This window comes from Neoarius graeffei, chromosome 6 (genome assembly GCF_027579695.1).
Source record: "Neoarius graeffei isolate fNeoGra1 chromosome 6, fNeoGra1.pri, whole genome shotgun sequence".
NCBI classification, from domain to species: domain Eukaryota; kingdom Metazoa; phylum Chordata; class Actinopteri; order Siluriformes; family Ariidae; genus Neoarius; species Neoarius graeffei.
Window position 1 is genome coordinate 101,600,399 of NC_083574.1, and position 11,467 is coordinate 101,611,865.

Below are 11,467 nucleotides of genomic sequence, written 5' to 3' on the forward strand. Positions count from 1 at the left end.
GACATCAAAACTATGAAATAACATCTGGAACATATATGGAATTATGTGGTAAACTAAAAATGGTCAAAAATATATTTCATATTTTATTTAGATTCTTCAAAGTAGCCATCGTTTGCCTTGTTAACAGCTGTACACACACTTGGCATTATCTTAACCAGCTTCCTGAGGTAGTCACCTGGAACACTTCAATTAACAGGTGTTGTTACGTGCGGCTCAAAGACGTAACAACCCACAAAAAAACCCCAAACACCAAGTTCAAAAATACCACGAGTCTCTTACTAAAACACTTGCAAGTTCACAATCACAGAAAACCAAACACACAAGTGGCAAAAACGTGAAGCCTAATGCTCACAGGTAACTAACAACTGAGGGAAGTCCAATAGATAAGGGCGCAGATGAGCTCATCCCGCCAGATGGCAATCAGGCAATCAGCGCAGCCACGCCCAGGAGCACTCACAGTCGTCACCATAGACCGTATGGTCATCACACCCCCCCCCCTTCCAAAAAACGCAGAGCCCTCAGGATCGTAGTTTTTTTTTCCACAATTTCCTAAAACAACAAAAACAATAGTCATCCCCCCCCAATCCCATGAGTAGAAGAGACAGAGAGAGACAGAGAGAAAGAGAGAGAGCACAAAAACAGCAGTAGATCATGCACGGGATAACGCATCGGCCACGATGTTTTCAGACCCTTTAATATGTCTTATGTCCAAACAGTATGACTGTAGAAACAGAAACCACCGCACTAAACGCTGATTTGGACACTTCAGTGAATTTAAGAAGACTAAAGGGTTATGATCTGAATAAACAGTCAAAGCTACTGCGGAATTGATATAAACGGAAAAATGTTGCAAAGCCCATATTAGCGCCAGTGTCTCTTTCTCAACCACAGAATAGTGAAGCTGGTAAGAACAGAATTTTTTGGAAAAGAAACCCACAGGATGGTAAATGCCATGCTCATCAACCTGCATCAGAACAGCACCTGCTCCGACGTTGCTGGCATCAACCTGTAATACAAAAGGCTTATCAAAACGTGGAGCAGACAGAACAGGAGCAGAACACAGAATTGACTCGACGTTTTCAAAAGCCCTTTGACAGCCAAAAGTCCACACATTTTTCTCCATCCCGCAAAAGATTAGTCAATGGTGCTACCACGGTGGCAAAATTCTTACAAAAACATCTATAAAACCCCACTAACTGACGAAGCACCAACACTTGATCCCCAGCTTCAAAAGAGCGACGCTCTACGGCTCGATCATACAAGCTTTTCATTTTCTTTTGTGCGCTCTCCAGATTTGTTCTTGCTATATCCCAAACCCTAGACAACCTGTCCTTAAACCCAAGCACATAACCTTCAACATTAGTGGGTGGTACAACAGGTTTACCTACATCCCCCAAAACTGACAAAAGTCCCCGCACCTTGTGACCGAACACCAAATCATTCGGGCTGAACCCAGTGCTCTCCTGCACAACTTCACGAGCAGCCAGCATGAGCCATGGTAGTGACTCCTCCCAGTCTGCATCCAGCTGCACGCAGTAGGCACGGAGGAGAGATTTCATAGACTGATGAAATCTTCCAACGGAACCCTGCGACTGGGCATGATATGCTGTGGATGTAAGATGTTCGATGCGCAGTTGTTTTAGGACATCAGCAAACACACGGGAAGTAAAATTAGACCCGCAGTCACTTTGCACAAATCTTGGAATGCCAAAAACAGACATAAACTGAATTAAAGCCCGTAGTACCGCTTTCGCAGAGCTAGTACGCAAAGGAAACATGAAAGGATAACGTGTTCAAGCACATTAGCATAAAAATATAATTACTACCATTCTTCGACCGAGGCAATGGGCCTACACAATCAATAACAATGTGCTCAAAAGGTTCCCCAGCAGCTACAATTGGGCGCAAAGGCACAGGTTTGAGTGCTTGATTTGACTTACTAGTAGTCTGACAGGTATGGCATGTCTTTATATACGCGGACACATCCCTTTTTACGCGCGGCCAAAAAAAAGTTCTAAGAACTCGATCATACGTCTTTTTCACGCCCCCATGACCACACTGGTCATGTGCAACCTGCAATACAGAATTTTGAAATTGAGCAGGAACTACCACCTGGACATAGGCATCCCCCACAAACACCTCCCCTTGCGGTACCCACTTACGGAAGAGAACCCCATTATCCAGGAAGTACCCCCTCGCTGCTCCCAATGCATCTGCGGGGGACAACACGTTCTTAAACAAATCAGACAACCCTGGATCACCAGCCTGTGCATTGCGCAACTCCTCCCTTGACAAAGGAAAGGGCAGGTTAGACAAATCAGGAACACCCAGCACAGACCCCAAACTTTCCCTCTGCACAGCCGTCGGTACCACATGATGACCAGTGCTGCTCATCGACCTTGTCACTGCACAGGCTGGGCCCTCCCCCTCATTACTAGGAGCACAAACAGGTGCACCAGGGGAATCAGACGCAATAGGTGAAGGAACGTCACCCCAAACACGGTGCCCCGCAATTGCATTGCCTAAAATAATATGGACTCCATCCACAGGGAGGGCCGGACGAACCCCGAGGACAATTTCCCCCTGCACAAAATCAGACTGAATATTAATTCTGTGAAGGGGAACAGAAACCGTATTCAAACCAATTCCACGAATTAAAACATTATCACCAGTATATGACTGCTCAGAGAAAGGTAGCACCGACTGTAAAATAAACGAATCTACAGCGCCTGTGTCCTGCAAAATTTTCACCGGAACCAGAGTGCGAATTACCCCACCATAATTGGGGGGTACCATCATGGTCCACTATCATATCAATCCCCCCCCCGGTCCTGTCCTGTCTCGTCTATGGAAGTCGGTGTCAGTAACTCAACACAATAACTCTGAACAATAATTTTTAATGTCATTAAGAAGCATGACAAACCATACAGTACTACCACAGAAGAAAAACAGCAGTACAACCTGATAACCTTCTTTGTCAGAACAAACTGGGTATCAACACTACAAATGAGTCACATACAGTATATACACACATGCAGAACAGTCCTGCTGAATGTCTTGCTCTCTTTCGTCCTGCTGTGCCTCTCCTGTCTGCTGGGAACCCATTTTCTTTATTCACATGAACAGTGTATAAAACCTAACTGCACCTACACTTGTACTGTAATTGTCTGTAGATCTTAGTGCTAATATTTACTACTTACTCTTTTAGCACCAAAAAAATGCCATGCCTGATGTCTGGCCCTTTTCTTTTCCTCATGTTTGGCCTACTGTCTCTGTGAATAAACTCAAACAGGGTACTCAGATGAAACTATGACTATCTTAAAAATAATACAAAAGGAATGTAAGTAAAAACAATAGAAAACATCCATGTACTAGGCTATTTTGCCTAGGCTAGCCTACTACCTGGCTCTTTTTATGTTGCCTCCAGAGGTTCTGATTGTAATTTTACATAGGCTTAGCGAGGCCTACATCAGAACTTCTTGTGCCTAATCACACACACAGGATGGGCCTATGTGCCAAATGAATTTCAGAAGGGCACAATTTATTCATGATAAAATGAGAATGGAAACATATGGAGTTCTTCTCCTTTGAAATGAGAATCATTTCTATACCACACTGTAATAAGCTTGATTTAAATAGAGACTTAGCTTATCTTGCTAACTAACGCTGGTAACTAACGTTAACGTCCATCCACTGTAGCCTTCTGGCCTCAGTGAGTAAGTAATTCAACGTATAAAGATGTGACATGAGCTGAAAGAACAAATCACTTTAATAAATGAAAGTTGTAAAATAACACATTTTCAACAGGCTAAAAGTTGGTTAGCAACTAACATTACCAATGCACGTCTTCTGCTGCAAACCACATGACTGTATAAATTGCTGCAAACCCATGGACTGTATCTGATGAATCAACTGAATATGGTCTGGACTAGAAGCTGTTGCTTCTAGCGCAGGGCTTTTCAAAGTGTGGGGCGCGCCTCCCCTAGGGGGCACCAGAGTTCTTCGGGGGGGGGGGGGGGGGGGGGGGGGGTGCAACGTGAGGAAAAATAAACCAGAATAAGTTACTATTGCGGACATTTAGCGAACTTCAGCTAGCCTTTGCCAGAGACAAAATGGATCGATTTTTAGTACCTAAAGCTACAGTGAGTGAGGAGACAGAGTCTGGGCCAAGCAAAAAAAGAAGGAAGTATGACCACGATTATTTAAAGTTTGGATTTTCATGGACTGGATCTGAATATGCTCCACTGCTACAGTGTGTTGTCTGCCAAGAGGTGCTAGCTAATGATGCTATGAGATGTTTAAAATGTGTAAAACAAAATGTTTAAAAAAAGCTCATGTGTTTTAAATGTGTAAAAAAGATGTTTTCAAAAAGCACAGATGTTTAAAATGTGTAAAAGAAAAAAATAAAAATGTGTACAACACATTTTTTTTAAATACGAATGGAACATTAAGTATAGCAACAACAAAAATTGTGTGTGTGTGGGGGGCGCTGTTGTTTATTTGCTCTCTGCAGGGGGGAGGGGGCTGACTCTCCCACACTTTGAGAACCCCTGCTGTAGCGCGTTCTAGCGCTGCGGTGACTAAAAATGGTACGGTCCACAATAGGGGTGTCTGTCTGAAATCGATTTACATTAAAATGTTCCTACAATAAGAATGCCGAATGGGAGTTGGTTTGAATTATATATTCCTTTTCACAATATCAGAAAAAATATTGGACCCCCCCAAAACTTATATTTTTGTCTCTTTGGGGGGTACTGGGTCTTCATTGGGGGGTATAGTACCCCCAAGTACCCCCCGTAATTCGAACTATGACCGGAACACTGTTCTGACCTGGGAAAAAAACAAAGCCATCAGTAATAAAGGGCAAATAGGACATTAAACAATCTTTTGCAAAATCTCTGTCACCCCTCCCAAGCTCCGTGCACACGACTCAATAGAATGCAAAGACCTAGCTAATGCATTTGATTTAACGTATTTATAAGTCGAGCGCAATAGTCTATTTTTTTAAGGCGGGGCAATCCACCTTCCAGTGCCCAATTTCGCGACAGTAATTGCATACTAAATCCGTGGCCTGACTCGGCAACGACGTCAAAGGCCCCGGCAATGGTCTACTCGCCCCCTGGGCTGCATTTAACCCAGGCTTACCAACATCATGAGAACTACTTTTATGCGTTAATGTAAATTCATCAGCCAGTTCCGCCGCCTTTTCAGGAGTTTTAGCTTTATGCTCAGAAATAAAGATAGCTACACGTTCAGGCACAGAAGATTTAAACTGTTCAACTATACACCAAGTTCAAAAATACCATGAGTCTTTTACTAAAACACTTGCAAGTTCACAATCACAGAAAACCAAACACACACAACAAGTGGCAAAAACGTGAAGCCTAATGCTCATGGGTAACTAACAACTGAGGGAAGTCCAATAGATAAGGGCGCAGATGAGCTCATCCCGCCAGATGGCAATCAGGCAATCAGCGCAGCCACGCCCAGGAGCACTCGCAGTCATCACCATAGACTGTATGGTCGTCACAGGCGTGCCTTGTCAAAAGTTAATTAGTGGAATTTTTTTGCCTAGATCATTAAGAGGTGAGCAAAAAAAAAAAAGTCAGCAGAAGTGTCATCTGCAAATTTCAGGAGTTTTACATTTGGGTTCCTGGAGGTGCAGTCATTGGTGTAAAGGGAGAAGAGCAGTGGGGAGAGGACACATCCATGAGGAGCACCAGTTCTGACTGACCGCATGCCGGAAGTGACTTCCCCCTGCCTTACTTGCTGTTCCCTGCCTGTCAGGAAGCTGGTGATCCACTGACATATGGCAGGCGAGCTGAAGTCTATGAACTGGATTCTTGCATAGGTCCCTGAGCAGTCACGATGTTGCAGGATGTAGTGCAGCCCCATGTTAACTGCATCATCCACTGACCACTTTGGCCTGTAAGCAGGGGGTCTAGCAGGTGACCTGTAATGCTCTTCAGGTGAGCCAGCACTAGTCATTCAAAGGACTTCAAGACCACAGATGTCAGAGCGACAGCCTTGTAGTCATTTAGTCCTGTAATGGAGGGTTTCTTGGTGGAGCACTTGAAGCAAGAGGGAACTTGACATAGCTTGAGGGATCTGTTGAAGATCTGTGTCAAGATTGGAGCCAGTTGGTCAGCACAGGCTTTAAAACAGGAGGGGGAGACTCCATCTGGACCTTGTGCTTTCCTTATTTTCTGATTCTGGAAGAGCCATCTCATATCCTCTTCACACACCTTGAGTGCAGCCTTACCATCGGGGCTTTGCCAAGGGTGTGATAAGGCTACTGTTGGCTTCTGATCAGGGCTGTGTCTCGCTGCTTTTATTGCTTGACCTTAGTGCAGCCAGGACCCCCCCCCCCCCCCCCCCCCCAGACAAGGGTGGGACTATGCTGCACAATCTGATCTACCACTTTTCCTTCTCAGTGGGTTGGCAAGTATGTAATTTTTGTACACAAGATTGTGAAGCGTTACGTCTCTCTGGTCTTAACAGGAGATGTGTAAAGAATTTAACCTTTTGAGTTGAACAACACTGAGCAACTAATCTCCTGTATATTTCAGTGCTCTTCCATATAAACGCTAGCACAAATACATAGGTTTATTTTTTTGTTAATATGGGTAAGTACTTTGTCAAAAAAAAGTGTGTATAAATTAGAGTAGAGTGGGGGAAAAAGCCCCCGTGGGGTAATACGACCCGGCCTGTTTTACCCAAAATAACCACCAGATGGCGCAAAGTTACATTTCTATTGTTGCTATGGACTGGCTTGACAACGGGGATATACAAATATCCACTGTGGATCGCATATCAGCAACGCAGCAGAGAGAAATCAAATTTCATGGTAAGTGATATAATTTTCAGATATCAGTAAAACTGTATTTAGATAGCTGCTATTTCGTCAGATATCACAGCTGTGTATGTGGTATGAGTAGACAAGTCAGTACGTTAAAAAAAAATACATTAGGTATAAAAAGTTGAATCACATTTTGAAAGTAAGACCCTTTTTTGTAAAAGTGTAGTCTGTGGGGTAAAACGCCCCCTTAATGGCGGGGTAAATGGCCCCCAGGGGGCATCGTTTCCTTTTATCATAATTACTGTATTTCATACATTTCTGAATAGCAGATACATAGTTTTTAATAACATCTCGCTTACCTGGTTGAGCAAAGCAAGTAATTTGAACTTAATATTAAAAATATTACCTCAGATTAGCCTAGATAGCTATGTAGCTAGCTAGAACAGTAGCCTAAGATTAGTCACATCATGTTTGGCTAATTGATGCTCATCAGATTCAGATTCTTATAGTTACATATAACATGGTGATATGGTTGTGTGTGTGTGTGTGTGTGTGTGTGTGTGTGTGTGTGTGTGTGTGTGTGTGTGTGTGTGTGTGATGGCATGTGTGTTGTTTCAGTTGGGGGTTTTCAGCTGCGGGGTATTTATTTAGATAGCGTTACATTTCACTGTAACGTTAATGTAATGAATTCATTGATTCAATTAGCATTATTTATTGATGCACTTGTTCTTTGTTAATTCATGTTCAATCCACACAAAATTATATTGAAATTAAAATGCGAAATATAATAAAATAATGCATCTATTCATTAATTCAGGGATATTTTCTTGTTTCTTTCACATTATAGGCTTAAGTAAACACTTTTGCTATCCAAACAGCTTTTTTTTTTAGTGAGGGGGCCTATTGCCCCACCTCAGGGGGCCTTTTACCCCACTGGGGGGTGTAAAAGGCCCCCTTGGCACAATGTTTGTTTTTGTTAAAAAAAAAATTAAGTATTAACTTTAGGCAAACTTTAGGTGGCATTATTGTTCATGTCACTGTTGTCAAAAACTATGATTAAAACTAAACACATGGTTCATTTCAACTTGGAGAAAAACTGAATTTTCCTTAAGGGTTTTTTTTTCCCCCACTCTACTCTAAATGATGCTAAAAAGCTATTTTACTTCATAGAGATTGATATTTATTATTGAAAGAGCTTTAAGTTTCTGAAGCACAGTTCTCTGGTTGCTTATATGGCAGGTGAAGGCTACACAGATATTTATCCGACTTGTGATTGAAATGGTTTTATCAGGACAGAATCGATAAAAATCGTTGCTGCTGTGAGATATTCCGATCTGACACGAATGGTATCGAGGCCCAATGACATTTCAGCATTTCAATCTAAAATGGCTCTGTGTGTGTGTGTGTGTGTGTGTGTGTGTGTGTGTGTGTGTGTGTGTGTGTGTGTGTAACCAGGAAGTGGTGTTGCGTTTGTTGCTGTTTGTGTTTGTTGGAGAAAAAGAAGAATAAATAGTGGAAGTATGTCAGGAATTGTTGTAGTAAATATGAATATTCTTCCCTCTCTAACAAATAACAGCTGTAAACGTTACACACATGTAAGAAATACCGCAGGACACACAGGTTTCCTTCCTTCAGATTAAGTTACTGCGTCAACACCGAATTATCAAATTAAGAATAAAGTCAACTTTGTCAGTTAAGACAGAAATGTTCTTCATTTAGAAAATAATCCAAACATTCACATATTACAGCTTTATATTCCTGTACTTACTCTGATGATTTTTTTCCCCCAAAAGAGCCACATGTTTTTCTGATCACAAAACAAAACCTCCTGCTGACTTTCACCTGAAAACACTTTCACTTTCACTTTCCCCTGAGATCCGGAGGAGAAAAGGCGGGGTTTTAGAGGGTGGAGTCACAGTCTCTCTCTCTCTCTCTCTCTTCTTTATATAAACATAGGCTACGTCCACACTCATACGTTTTAGTTTTAAAACGGCGTCAAAGTAAAAACAATCTCTGTTTTCGCTCTGCATTAGAAATAATCTCTGTCCACAACACGGCAGAAAACGCAGGGCCATTCACGGCCATTAGGCATGCGCGTGCCGGCAACAACTGGTGTAGGGGAGACCGGGGATGAGTGTAACACTTTTTGTCTTAGCAAAAACATTATACAAAAACATTATTCCTAGAACTTGCAGAATTTTTGTGATAAAGTGCTCAAATTTTGACACAAAGTCCCCTCATTTGTCGACTACAAATATCAATATTTTCACAAACTATATCACAGAATTTATTATTTGATGTCAAATGCAAGGAGTGCCATTGTTACAGCCGACCCCACTACCAGGGTATGTTGTAACACAACCTGGGGTAAATTGGAACAGTAAAAAATTGAGACCACACCACAAAATATGCATCTATGTAAGTTTATTGTGCACATGCCAACACTTGAGCATCTTCCTGTGGTTCGCTAAGAACAGAAGGAACTCATTGTCATCGTCGTCATCATCGTCAGGTTCCATCCTCAGGTCGAGGGTTGGATGCAATAGTTCTCCAGCCACTTCTGTCATCCTGAGCCATTCACACTGCTTTGGTGTAACTGAGGCCTGTCCATCTACAGAGGTTGGATGTCCATAAAATTCTTAGCCTTCCTCTTCCTCTTTTTCCATAAATTTTTCCCTCTAAAAGCATGCGATGAAAAGTATTGTGGCAAATAATATGCCCCAAATACTTGAGTTTCTTGATTTGTATAATGTTCATGAGGCATTCCTTGATGTTAATCCTCTCTAATATCTCCTTGTTGGTGATTTTTGGAGGTATTAGAGAGGATTAACATCAAGGAATGCCTCACGAACTCAAATGCTTCATGAACACCTCAAAATATGCATTTATATTTGTTTATTGTGCATGTGCCAACACTTGAGCATCTTCCTGTGGTTCACTAAGAACAAAAGTAACTCGTCACTGATGGCTAAATGAAGAACAGTGTCAGTGGTGTGCATCCTAATATTAGAAGAGCTTACTTAAAATGAATGATCTCCCAGAGTTATCAACTTTGATTGGGTCACTGTCAGCCCCCGCAGAACTTAATCAGGCAACTGAATGCTTAGAGTCAACGTTCCGCTATACTTTAGATAATGTAGCTCCTCTTAAAAGGAAAATGATCAGGGGAAAAAAATAGCACCCAGGTATAATGATGACACTCACACTTTAAAACAGACCACTCAAAAACTGGAACGTAAATGGTGCCAAATAAAATTGGTAGCATTCAAATTAGCATGGAAGGAGAGCTTCCTGAAGTATAGAAAATCTCTCAGTGCTGCTAGATCAACATATCCCTAATAGAAGATCTCATCTCATTATCTGTAGCCGCTTTATCCTGTTCTACAGGGTCGCAGGCAAGCTGGAGCCTATCCCAGCTGACTACGGGCGAAAGGCGGGGTACACCCTGGACAAGTCGCCAGGTCATCACAGGGCTGACACATAGACACAGACAACCATTCACACTCACATTCACACCTACGGTCAATTTAGAGTCACCAGTTAACCTAACCTGCATGTCTTTGGACTGTGGGGGAAACCGGAGCACCCAGAGGAAACCCACTCGGACACAGGGAGAACATGCAAACTCCGCACAGAAAGGCCCTCACTGGCCATGGGGCTCGAACCCGGACCTTCTTGCTGTGAGGCGACAGCGCTAACCACTACACCACCATGCTGCTGTAATAAAAGAACAAAAATAATCCTAGATTCCTATTTAATACTGTAGCAAAATTAACCAGGAATAAGTCCACTATAAACACATGCACACCTGCAGCATGTAGTAGCAACGACTTCATGAATTTTTTTAATGACAAAATTGAAAATATCCGACAAAAAATTCAAACTACTAATTTAAGGTCAGACAATGTAAGTGACAATTTAAGTAACCCTGTAGTTAACAATATAACTCAGATCAGCAATTAGAATGTTTTACTCCCCTTAGACAAATCGAGCTACTTTCATTAGTCTCCGCATCAAAATCCTCATCTTGCGTGCTAGATCCCTTACCTACACGACTATTCAAACACATCATACCTGAAGTAATTGAACCGCTTCTAAAAATAATAAATTCTTCTCTTAGAATTGGCTATGTACCCAAATCCTTTAAACGAGCAGTGATCAAACCCTGATTAAAAAACCTGACCTTGATCCCTGTCAGCTGTCCAATTCTTGGCCAATATCAAACCTCCCCTTTATCTCCAAGATCCTAGAAAAAGCTGTGGCACAGCAGTTATGCTCATATTTACATAGGAATAACATCCATGAAATGTATCAGTCAGGATTTAGACCTCATCATAGCACAGAGACAGCTCTGGTTAAAGTAGTAAACGACCTACTGTTGGCGTCTGATCAGGGCTGTGTCTCGCTGCGTGTGTTGCTTGACCTTAGTGCAGCATTTGATACCATTGATCATTCCATTCTTCTGGATAGACTAGAAAATGTTGTGGGAGTTAAGGGAATGGCCCTCTCCTGGCTCAGGTCTCATTTAACTGATCGCTATCAGTATGTTGATGTAAATGGTGATTTTTCTAGACATACTGAGGTAAAGTTTGGTGTTCCGCAAGGTTCTGTCTTAGGCCCACTGCTTTTTCCTTTATATATGTTACCTCTGGGTGATATTATTCATAA

At 42.1% G+C, this 11,467-nt stretch overlaps 1 protein-coding gene across 1 annotated transcript in view; it reads right to left on the reverse strand.

Moving 5' to 3' along the window:
• LOC132888470 (NACHT, LRR and PYD domains-containing protein 3-like) overlaps positions 1 to 8,643 on the reverse strand; it is a 111,679-nt gene extending 103,036 nt beyond the window's left edge. Inside the window, exon 1 of the mRNA XM_060924516.1 lies at positions 8,568 to 8,643. The gene's annotated coding sequence lies outside the window, so the exon portion shown is untranslated. The remainder of the gene's footprint in view (positions 1 to 8,567) is intronic.
• Between the last annotated feature and the right edge of the window lie 2,824 nt (positions 8,644 to 11,467).